Below are 12,758 nucleotides of genomic sequence, written 5' to 3'. Positions count from 1 at the left end.
AGAGGTGTCCCTCTGCTCTACACTAGTCACAGTGAAATGCCATCAGCAAAGGGGGCCATAGGAAACCCCCACTGGCTTCTGGCTGATGACTGGTATGACCCTCTCCTCCTGTCCCGGGGGCCCACTTCCACATCTTCCAGGGCACAGTTGCTTCCTCTCCCCTTGGGTCCTCACTATAGCTGGTTCATGTTTTTATTAGGAGTAATCTCTGTTCCCACGTTTCTCTCCCCTTCTCTACCAATAGCACAAACAGTCCGACCCATCTCTGTATCTCCTGGCATCTGCACCCCAGCTCCCATGCACACAGTAGGCGGTCAACAAATGCTTTGTGAATATTCAAGGCACGACTATCAGATTACAATGTGTGAAGCGGGCCCTTGAGGGATTGGATGGGTCTCAACATGAAAGACACCCATGGAGGCATGAGACAGTTGGTGCATTTCAAGAATTGTACCACAAGGTTCTAAATGTAACAGCAGGATGCTTGGGCACTGGACAGAGGGAAGGGCAGGACAAAAGGAGATGTGTGAGGGAGTAAGAGATAAGATGTGCCCACACACGATGAAGCTCAGGACCAGCCCAGCATGACACTTGCCGGGAAAACGGCAGCTAGACTGGTGGAGAGGAAGAAGGGAGAGGGCAGGCTCTTCCTCCGAGACTTGCTTCCGAGGGCATGTGCCATGAGCTGGGCTCGGGGGGAGGCCAGGAATTCAAAAAGGAAGTAGGCATGTGCAAAAGCTGCTGTGGGACTCAGCCGGGAAATCAGGAAGAACTGAGAGCAAGAGAATAAAAAATTCCCCAAAGCAGCTAGTTCGTAGTACATGCTTCTGCCTCTTTCCAGAGAGACTCTAATCTTTTCCTTAAAGTCACACATGGCTTCCAAAACACCCTGGGGCCGTCTGTGCAAAAGGCTGAAGTCCTGGGAGTGCTGGCTACAATCCTGAAATGCCTCCTGAGCCAGCCAAGAGGCCAGGAAGTCTCCAGGCCCACTAAAGAGCTGATGAGAAAATACAATAAAGCACTGCTCTTGGCCCTGCACTAGTGGAGCCTCTTACACAGAGAAATTGTACATTCAGTGATTAGTAAATGCAGGAACTGACAAATCAAAACACTCACTGTTTTGCAATCTTAAAACAGTTGTTTTGGGCTTATTTTAAAGTATCAGAAAACTACTCTAGCCCATGTTTGCAAAATCACTAGCTGCTGCAATAAATGACCACATGGCTTTTAACCAAGACTTTCTCTTAACCAGCACCTTGACCTCTGCCACCCCAAGGCAGACCAGGGTGATACGTGGAGTGGACATGAGCGTAAACCCCCTAAAGAGGGGAGGGCACCACGGGCAGCCACGCTTCTCAGGGGCAGCCAGCTCGGAGAGTCACCAGGTGATGATGTGAAATATATTCAAAAACTAATAGGGATACCCTTCTTATCAGTTTTGCTCACAATTTTTCTATTATGCTCATATATGGGTAATAAGTGCTACCATTACGATGCTAGTTGCTAAAAACTTTGAGCTCCCCAGATGCAGGATGCTTAGTACTGGCAGGTCTCGGTCCCGCAAGTTCAGGTTACAAAAAATTGTTTGCACTCTCTGTGTTAACCAGGGTTTCAACCCAATTCCTGGTAACACTGTATATACCACAAGGTACTACAGAAACTGGCAACCACTGGGTGGTTTTCAGGGGCCTCTGGGGAAGAGAGCAAAGTGAGGAAAACAGCCCTTCTCAGCTCCAGTTCAGAAAGGTCACCAGACACTGCAATGACGCTCTCTGGCCCCCAGAGTACTATCAACTGAAAAAAAATGCACAGCCTAAAAGCTGAGAATTATGTTTTATCCGGAAACCTTACTGAGGACTATAGACCGGGATGGCAGCCTCGCAGATAGCTCTGAGGAACTCGTTCAAAGAGGTAAGGGAGGAGCCAGAAGATACAGGAAATTTTACTGAAAAAAAAAAAAAAAAAAAAAAAAATTCTAGTTGAACATCAAAAGATTACACTAATCACAAAAAACAGACATCTCAGGTTAATTTACATATGGGGAAGATGCAAGAGTCTGGGCTTATTGAAATCATTCCTTTGATATGCATCTTAACTATCTAGGGCCAGTTCCTATTCTTCTGCATTCTGAATTCCCTTCAGGGTGCACCATGGGGGTAACTGCACCCTGACGGCTGGTGGCTTGATGGCTGGCAGCCTGTGTTTTTCCATCCTGAGTTCCCCTCAGGGTACGAGGTCTGGGCAGCTGCAGTGGCCAATGGCTTTATGGCCACAACATCCTTTGTTTAATAAAATGGCAGGCGTCATTCTTCTTGTCCACAGTACTCACCCCAGCGTGGCCTCCAACCAGGCACACGTTTTCCCCAAGTGCTTGAGCCTCTAATTTACCTTCTCTGCTTCTTCTCCAACCCACTCCCATCCCAAACCCAAAACTCCCTTCTCAATCAGTTCAGTCAGGAAACAGACAATCAACGGTGTGAAAGACACAAAGGCTTCTCCCACCTCAGAGGTTGAAATAACCGTATGTGGGATGTTAAAATATCTCCTAAGTCCTCATTCACCCAAAAGCTATTACAATAATTGATTTAAAGATGAGGATGGCACTAAAAATGCATTAAACGCATACCATCAATTAATGAGATCAGTATTAAGCTTTATATTAAGCTCCAAACCATGCCACTTAAGCCCCAACAGTTTTACTGTATTTATATACATTTTTTTAAACTATAAGCTCTTTAGCACAAATATTCCTAACTGCTCTTTCACATCGTAAATTGGAACTGGGTTATTCTTCAGCAACAGGATGCTGCCAGGGAGAAGTGGGAACTGTTTACAAAATGACCAAGAGGAAATGTCACTCCCCTTGTACTTTCAAACCCATAAAGAACAACTATGAATCAAAGCTGGGCTGAAATCGCATTTCACTTCCAACTGTACTCCTACCCAAGGAAAGGAAGCACATTGTTAAGTTCAAAAGACCCAAACATGACATCAAAAAGCTGCCTGTGAGCACCAAACAAAAGATATTTCATATAATTAACCTACAAATGCTAAAAATGCAGTTATGACTCCACCTATATGCCATTGTGTTCCATCGTAGGTATTTCTTTCTTTTTTTTTTTAATTAATTAATTTATTTTTGGCTGCGTTGGGTCTTCGTTGCTGCGTGGGCTTTCTCTAGTTGCCGCGAGCGGGGGCTACTCTTTGTTGCAATCCGGGGGCTTCTCATTGCGGTGGCTTCTCATTGCAGAGCACAGGCTCTAGGCACTCAGGCTTCAGTAGTTGTGGCACGCGGGCTCAGCAGTTGTGGCTCGTGGGCTCTAGAACACAGGCTCAGTAGTTGTGGCGCACGGGCTTAGTTGCTCCGTGGCATGTGGGACCTTCCCAGATCAGGGCACGAACCCATGTCCCCTGCATTGGCAGGTGGATTCTTAACCACTGCACCGCCAGGGAAGTCCCTTTCATAGGTATTTCTAAAGGATGCAGTCTAAGTGAAATGCCCATTTTTCCCAGCTAATGTGAGGACAAGGAGAAGGGAAACCAACATTTTGGCAATTGTCTACCCACCATGGGTACCAAACTTTGATATAATAAGAATTTGAGGGCTTCCCTGGTGGCGCAGAGGTTAAGAATCCGCCTGCCAATGCAGGGGACACGGGTTCGAGCCCTGGTCCAGGAAGATCCCACATGCCGCGGAGCAACTAAGCCCGTGCACCACAACTACTGAGCCTGTGCTCTAGAGCCAGCGAGCCACGACTACTGAGCCCACATGCCACAACTACTGAAGCCCGCGCACCTAGAGCCTGTGCTGTGCAAGAGAAGCCACTGCAATGAGACGCCCGTGCACCGCAACGAAGAGTAGCCCCCACTCGCTGCAACTAGAGAAAGCCCGCGCGCAGCAACAAAGACCCAACACACTCAAAAAATAAAATAAAATTTAAAAATATATAAAAAAAAGAATCTGAAATTGCAAAATGTCTCTTAATATCCATTCTTCCTTAATAACAGAACCCTCACTTTTTAAAACTGGCCCCTAGAATAAGAAGCAATTCACAGACTCTTTTGCAGCTAGGTGTGGCCATGTGGCTATGTTCTAGCCCAGAAGTTCTCCAAGTGGGGTCCTCCCAAGAGGCCTATCTTTTAGGTAATCCATGAGGCCAAAACTATTTTTTATAATAATATTAAGATGATATTTGCCTTTTTAATGTTCTTTCTCTGTGAGTATCGGGGGAGTTTTTCAGAGGGTACATGACACATTATGCCACAACAGACTGAATGCAGAAGCTAATTCGAGAATCCAGGTACTTTCTATGAAGCCAGACATTAAAAGAGATTTATAAAAATGTATAGCAGTGGTAGTCTTCTCACTAATAGTTGGAAAATAGTTATTTTCCCCCCAAAAAAGTAATTTATGCTAACCTGTGATCGTTTATTATTTTAAAATAAATTAATATTTTTAAAATTTCTCACTTTTAATTTCTAACAAAATATTTGCATTAGTTTCCTATTGCTGCTATAACAAATCACGACAAATAGGTAGCTTAAAATGACACAAATTATAGTTCTGGAGGTCAGAAGTCTAAAAAGGGGCCTTCCAGGGCTAAAATGAAGACGTTAGCAGGGCTGAGTTCCTCCTGAAGCAGGGGAGAATGTGTCCCTTGCCTTTTCCAGCTGCTGGAGGCCACGATGGGGAGGAAGGCAGAGCAGCAGATGAAGCATCGCTCGCCCCGCGGCTCACCTCCTGCTGTGCGGCCCGGCGGGGGGGGGGGTGGGGCTGGGGACCCCTGCTTTAAGGTAACAGTCATGGCAGGGACAGAGAGGGGCTAACCCTTGTTTGCGTAAAGGATCAACAGGTCACATATTTCCCATCCTTGGGGCCAAGGAGACACCGTACCTGCTCAGAAAGGCTCTTCGGGGGTCAAAAAGGAGGGGGCACCACCCCATAATATGTGATGCCAAGGCCCCCCACAAGCCTCTGGGCTGGAATCCATCTTGGAAAAAAGTTGTGCACGCATGTTGGGGAGGCTAGGGCGGGTCAGGTGGAAAAAGAAACCCGCTAATTGGCCAAAGGTAAACAAAGACCCGGAAGAACTGACCTATATAAGTGACTTAACCGCCTCTTCACTGCACTACCCCTCATTAGGAAGGACGCCCACACCCTCTCTCTCCGGGTGTGCATCTCTGCCTTGCTTCTGTCTTAACTAAACAAACTTGTTTCTCTGCGTGCTGTCCCACTTGTTGTTGTGCTATGTCTCTAATAATAAACTTTTTACCTGTTTTTACAGTTTTTGCCTCCTTGAGAAATGCATTTTTCAATGGGGGAAAGGGCCAGGAGAATTTTGCTTCTAGCCTCTAGCCCCTGGTGGACCAGCAGCTAGGATTCTGCTTTTCATTCCAGGCTACCCAGGTTCAATTCCTGGGCCGGGAACTAAGACCTCGCTTCAAGCCACCTCTCACTGCTGTCTCTCGTAGATCACTGCCTCCCTCAAAAGGACTCATTTGATTACACTTGAGTCCACTTGGATAATCTAGGATAATCTCCTCACCTCGAGATCCTTAATGATCACACATACAGTCTCTTTTGCCATGTAAAGTAACATATGCATCTGTTCTGGGGATTAGGAATATAGACATCTTTGGGGGCTATTTCTCTGCCTGCCACAGAATGCTAGCTACAACTCATACAAGCAAAGCTCTTTGGGTCCCTCAGTCATTTTTAAGAGTATAAAGGGTCCTTACACCAAAACATTTGAGAACCAATTGCTCCAGCATATGAATAGATTAGGTGGGAAAACTAAAACACAGAAAAGCTCAGTGATTAACCAAAGCCGAACAGCCTGTAAGCAGACATTCAACTTGAAGCCAGGTGTTCCGGCTACTGATGAACCTCGTACGGCTCCCTCTATGCCGTGCTTCCCACCCCGAACACCCGGACTGAGACAACGGCAAATAAAAATTAATTTTGTGAGCATGTTTGCAGGCATCAGACAAAGGGCGTGACAACAAGCATTCAGATGTGAACTTGGTGAGCAACAGGGAAGGCAGGTTGGAGGAGAAGGTTTTTAAAACAATCTTACTTTTCAAAACCTTCTTTAGAAATACACAAATTTATGATGTCACGTGAGAAAGGAGGAAAATGTTACAAATGGCCAAGTATTCCAGGGCCGAGCCTGAGAGAGGTAACTGTTCTTCATCTAGAGGAGCACAATCAGGACCATAGCTCATGAGACCCAGGGAGCGTGTGAAACAAAACACAGCTCTGGATCACGTGACGGGGCCTGGTGACCAAACTCAGATTTATGGTCACTCGTCTCGACAACGTCTGCCAAGCCCCAGTTTTGACGGCCTAACTGAAAAGGACACCTGAAAGACCACGTTCTTGGGCTGTCCCTCTGCACCCTTTTGATACAACCAGAGCCACAATTTTGCAGCAGGAAAGAAACTGCACTCAGGTGAACTGTGTTCAAATCAAGCTAATGACCCAAATCACAACCTTCAAGGGAATATACATATTTACAGTTAAAAGAGGGAAACTGGGAGGCTCAAAGGACCAGTTCTTGCTCTACCAAATGAACTGCCTGGCCCAGGCCACAGAACTGGGGGTGGTGGTAATCAGACCCATGCAGTGTGCACCTGTGAATGATGGCTCTCCAGCCTAGAAGGCCAGGCAGGGCCTCCTCAGGAACCACTGGCCTCACCTGGTAAACTTCTCCAGTTCTACTTCATCTCTTTCCCAGCTCTCCAGCTGAAGTTTCTAGACTGCTCAGCTAACTAAGCCAAACCAGCAGTAGTACCTGAACTGCCAGCCAATAACCCAAGCATATGAGGACACAGAGTAAGTAACCACTCATTAGAATTTGTTATCCAAGGGAGGAAAAGCCACAGAATTATCTGGTATTTATATCTTCCAAGTGAAAGTATGGGTCCCACAGAAGGCAGTCCCTCAAAGAATCTCTAGTCACAGAGCTCAGCATTCCCTGGGAATGTTTTCACTGCCTGCTTTTTCTAGGATTACACTAGTATTACAAAAATACAACCTGTAACCTACAAAGATTTTGCAGATTAGAAACATTCCTAACATGTCACTGTTGTCACAAAATCCTAATCCACACACCCCTGTCAAATCTGTGTAGCCTCTGAAAAGGTATGATTGCCTACAGGTGATGTTTCTGCTGCAGAATGACTAAAAAACTATCAAATCAGCATTCTCAGTTGACATCTATTTTGAAATAATTTTTTTTTCATGTGCCAAAGCACAAGGCAAGTTAACATTTTATAGACCAAAAACTTCAAGCTGCTTTCTATGTCCATGAAGGGGATATAGAATGTAAGGTCATGGAGTTTACAGAGATGATGCCCCTTATTCACAACAGCAAACATCTATTTTCTCTACTCTCCATCTGCAGGCAGAGATCCACATTATCTAAGATACCGAACAGAAAGAAAAATGACACTTTAACAGAAAATAGACTAGAACTCTGTTCTTATGAGTTATTCTAAAAGTAATGAATACTGTCTTCTTCCAACTTCCAAGAAGTAAATATTCAATGGATCAACTAGAAAAAGAACCCAGGCAAAAGTGGAAGGATAGAGTATGTGATATGAATACAGATGTGGTTTACCTGGCTTTCAAAGAGATCAGTATTTCATTATTTTCCAGTCCCTTGGTGAAATAAAGTAATTTACCATGTAAAGTTTAAAGGATTTAAGAAAACTGATAGGGCTTCCCTGGTGGCGCAGTGGTTGAGAGTCCGCCTGCTGATGCAGGGGATGCCGGTTCGTGCCCCGGTCTGGGAGGATCCCACACGCCGCGGAATGGCTAGGCCCGTGGGCAATGGCCGCTGAGCATGCGCGTCCGGAGCCTGTGCTCCACAGCGGGAGAGGCCACAGCAATGAGAGGCCCACGTACCGCAAAAAAAAAAAAAAAAAAAAAAAAAAATACTTTCTAACACATTGGGTAGCTCCAGGTAGAGAAACAAATCCCAAGAGGTTAAGAACAGTGCACTGAAACCTAAGCAAAGAAGAGAGCAGCAGTCACCCTGGAGACAACTACAAATACCAGCAATGAAATGAACAGGGCATCTAGACCTTTAGCTTTCAGCCAGGTGGGGAAAGCCCAACCTGAAACCAGGAATTCCAAAGGGAACAAGAGTGGTCCTGGTCCTGTAGCATCCTCCTGGCTCCAAATTTCAAGAAGTAAGATCTCAAGATTCCAAGACATAATTATCAAAAAAGCCAAAAAAATTTATATCAAATAAGATATAATTATCAAACAAATACATAATTAAAATTCACCATGCACACTAGGAAACAAGCCACAGAAACAGATTTAGATCACCAAAGATTTCAGATACTGGCATTATCAAATACAGAATATGAAATAGCTCAGTTTGGTGCTGTTTAAAGAGATGAAAGATGGAGCAAAAAGAAAATGAGTAAGCAAAAAGACACCATCAAAAAAATATTCACACAGGTTTGCAGCAGCAGAAGAACCTTTAGAAATGAAGAAATATAATCACTGAAATTAAAAACTCAGTGGATGGGTTAAATAAAAGATTCAACACAGCTGAAGAGAAAATTACTGGACTGAAAGCTAAATCTTAAGAAATTACCCAAATGAAGCAGAGAAAGACAAGGAAGAAGATATCCAATATGAATTAAAAGACATGAAGAATAAAGAGAAGTCCTAACATCTATTTAATCAAAACCAGAAGGAGACAATAGAGAAAATGTAGGAGAGACAGTATTCAAAGCATTAATAGCTGAGAAATTTTCAGAGCTGATGAATGATGTGAACTCACAGATACATAAATCACAACAAATATAAACAGGAAGCTGTACATAAACATGTTGTAGTGAAACTGCAGTAATCCAACAACAAATAAGTAAGTCAAATCATCTACTAAAGAATGGCAAATGAAAGATTAACAGATTTAACAGCAAAACTGAAAGCCATAAGACAGTGGAATGGTATATTATACACTCACAATGCTGGGAGAAAAATAACTGTCAGGTAAGAACTCTGAGAGTGAAATAAAGACATTCTAACATAAATCAAAACTGAGAGAAGTTACCACCAAAATATTTTAAGGAAAGAAAATTCTAAAGAAGGCAAATCTCACCAGAGAAAAGGCAAAGGACAGAAGAAGGGAAGAGAAGCAAGATATAGTAAACACAGAGATAAAGTGAAACAAATACTATCTCTAATAACAATTGTCTAATTTGTATGGTGAAACATATAACAGAACTGACTGAAAAGAACACATAAGTACAGAAGAACACAGTCTTCATTAGGTATCCTATGAGTTTTGTATTATTCTGGAAGGGGATAAGAGGACCTTAACTACTGATTAACTTTAAAACTATTAAGTGTACACAGTGTACTTTCAGGGTAATCATTAGAAGAATAGAAAGAAAATGCATAATTTCCAAATGAACAGAGAAAAAATACTGAATGAGAACACAAATCAACAAAAACTTCAATCAAAGAGGATGAAGGTTAGCAATGAAACTGCAACATAGTTAAAAGAGAGACTGTTAGACTACATTTCAAAAACCAAAACCAAAAAAAAAAAAACAGAAACAAACAAAACTGCACTAGCCATGCAAGAAAAGACTGAGAAGTTTCTCTACATTAAAGTCATAAACTCTGTTCTCCAAAGGACACTTAAAAAAAAAAAGATGCTCAATTTCACCATTAATTAGGAAAATGTAAATTAAGACCACATGATATACTATTTTATATTCACTAGAACGGCAACAAAATACCACATGTTGGAAGGAAATGGAGCAACAGATAAACTATGATAGATTTTCAGAATAGAATTTTATTTAACAATAAAAATTAATTTAGTACCATTAATGTAACAAGTGAATCTTAATTCAACTGAGTGAAAAAAAATGAAAGCTGCAGAGTATTACATGCAATATATTCTTATCAAGCCTAAAAACAAGTAAAACTAGGCAATATATTGTTTGGATATATACATGGGCATAGTAATTATGTTCCAGAATGGAAATCAACTATCAACACTAAGAACACTGTTTAATTCAGCTGAATTTTACTTTTGGTAGCAAGACTTTCTCAGTGAAAAAGTTTCCAGGTTTATGTTCTATGACAAGCTCTTCATCTCATCTCAGATTGATTCTCTGACAAGCACTGGCCTAGACTCTTCAACTCCAGAGAAGGGGAAGACCTAATAACTGTAATCTTCCCAGATAAGGAGTCTCAATCAAAAGCAATTCCAGAGTAAAGGAAATGACTCCCCCAGGCCTCCCTGGAGCCTTCCTCCCTGGTTTACGTAACTTCAGATCTGGCAGGGCCCTTTTCTGTCATTTCCAGTGACTCAGGCAGACTGTTTCCTGTGCCCTTTGTTTTACGCATTTCTCCCACCCTGGCCTGTGTTGCCTTCCTCTTCCAATGAGGAAGCTGGCCTCTTCAATCCTTTCTCCTTCCTTCCCCAAACCACATTGGCCTTTCCTTGGCTGATTTTGACCTTGGGCAAGCTGAAGACCTCAAAGATCCCTCCATCCTTCAGAGCCTCACACACAATCTCAGAACAAAGCAGGAGAGATCCTGAGGAACTTCAGATCCATAAGATGTTTGAGAATGGATGAAACACTGAGTTTGACTTACGTGTTCTTTTATACACTCTCTGCTATCTCCTACTTCACTGTTCTTGAAATTCAGAAAATCCACAACTCCTTCGGTCACTGCAGCTTTGCCTAGAATAATAAAGGCAGGAAATTAGAAAGGAGGCAACCAGAAGGAACCGAGGGTCCAAGCGGAAAGAAACTCTCTTGTATAATCAATCTTGACATTTAAAAGGAAAAAAAGCCACCTGAATTAAGGAAAGTCTCTACGTTGGTCTAAGCCAATTTTCTTCTTTAACTGAAACTATTAATAGTAATTTAATGTTTGTAGAAGAATTCATCATTATTTACAAAGAGATTTCACATGCATTTTCTCATTTGAGCTGTAAGATGTTGAGACTAGGCAAGTATTATCTTAAAATGCAGCAGCCAAATTTCCCAAAGGTTAGGGAACTTTCCAGTGATCATTCAGCCAGCAAGCGTCAGAGGAGGAATTCGAACCACTTCTATGACTCCTTATTCCAAACTCTTCCACGGCACCAAATGATATAATGGTTTCAATTTGAAAAGCAGTATTATTATTTCTTCTTCCACTAGATATAGTGTCTTAAGCAACAGATATAGAAACGGCTTTGCCTCCTGAATGACAAAGACACTGCCATAGGATTAAACGTTTATTTACCAGAGACAACACAGAGGGTAGAAAATCCATACCAAGTTAGTTAAGAAACACATGTGTCTTTTCCACATACCCTCCTTTTCTCTTTAAGTCATAGTTATAGTTGCTGGGCTTTATTTCTCTCTCTCTCTCTCTTTTTTGGAAACAATTTCAAGTTTAGAGAAAAGTTGTAGAATAATAATAGTACAAAGACTGCCATGTACTCTTTATCCATGTTCACTTGCTAATAACATTTAACGTACATACTTAATCATTCACTCTCTCTCTACAGACACACACATTCACTCAACATTTGTTTTATAAGCTTTTTTTTTGGCCGCGCGCCATGCATTATCCTAGGTCCCTGACCAGGGATCGAACCCGTGCCCCCTGCCGTGGAAGGTCGGAGTCTTAACCACTGGACCGCCAGGGAAGTTCCTCACTTAACATTTTTCTGTTTCTGAGCCACGTGGAGATAAGTTTCATACATCATGGCTCTAAAAACTTCAGAATTTATTTCCTAAGAATAGGGATATTCTTACAAAACCATAATGTTGTTATTGATCTTAGTAAATGTAATATCGATACAATACTTTAATTGACCGCCATATTCAATTAACCCAATAATGCGTTTTATAGCATTTCTTTTTCCTCCAATTCAGGATCCAGTCCAGGGTAAGGTATTATATTTAGCTGCCATTAATCTGCGACACACAGCACTTTTTTATCTTTTATGACACTGACACTGACACTATAGAAGAATATAGTCCTCCCCTTTTTTTATATTAATAAAACATTACCATTTTGACTTGTCTGACATTTCCTCATGATTCAATTCAGCCTATGCATTATCAGGCAGAAAACTACAGAGTTTTCTTCTCCTGGTGTCATAGCTGAAGGCATGTGAAGTCTATGTGCCCCTCCCTGGCGATATAAATTTTGATCACCCAGCCAAGGTGCTGTCCAATTTCTCCCAAGAAAAATTATTATTTTTTCCCTTACATCTAATAAGTAATCTGTGGGGAGACACTTTAAGACCATGCAAATATCTTGTCCCTCATCAAAATGTCCCCCTAGATTTAGCATCCACTGGTGACCCTTGCCTGATCTGAACTTTACTACCATGGCTACAACATGCTCATGGTTCCAACTCCAGCATTCCCTCCACATTACCATCCAGGACTCAGCAGTCTACACTATTTGTTCATCTATTTGTCAATTTATGATCAGTAAGGATATATGAAGTCCTACTTTTTCAACAATTTATAATTTATCACTGTACTTAATAATTTTGGTGCTCAAACTGTCTCAGATTTAGCCAGTGGGCGACCCTTTAAACTGGCTCCTTTACCTTTGTGACATGCCCCCATCATTTTTTTTATTTTTCTACTTTTATTTCCTTACTTTCTGACATTAAAAAAAAAGTTCTAGGCTCATCTTGTACTTACTCTGTCTCTGCCCTAGATGCAGACATTTCTCTAAACGCCCTGGGTCCTTTCAGTGGAGA

The 12,758-nt window shown here is 42.2% G+C and overlaps 1 protein-coding gene across 10 annotated transcripts in view; it reads right to left on the bottom strand.

Annotated features, from left to right (window-relative positions):
• SGMS1 (sphingomyelin synthase 1) overlaps positions 1 to 12,758 on the bottom strand; it is a 291,689-nt gene that overhangs the window by 188,612 nt on the left and 90,319 nt on the right. For 8 of the 10 annotated variants that reach the window (XM_060285952.2, XM_060285953.2, XM_060285954.2 and 5 more), the window contains one exon: positions 10,637 to 10,725. The gene's annotated coding sequence lies outside the window, so the exon portion shown is untranslated. Of the gene's footprint in view, positions 1 to 1,851; positions 1,946 to 10,636; positions 10,726 to 12,758 lie in introns of all 10 variants that reach the window. The other 2 variants (XM_060285956.2, XM_060285955.2) reach the window with 1 other exon arrangement.

Source organism: Globicephala melas, chromosome 16, assembly GCF_963455315.2.
Source record: "Globicephala melas chromosome 16, mGloMel1.2, whole genome shotgun sequence".
NCBI lineage: Eukaryota > Metazoa > Chordata > Mammalia > Artiodactyla > Delphinidae > Globicephala > Globicephala melas.
This window is presented reverse-complemented; position numbering and strand designations above follow the sequence as displayed.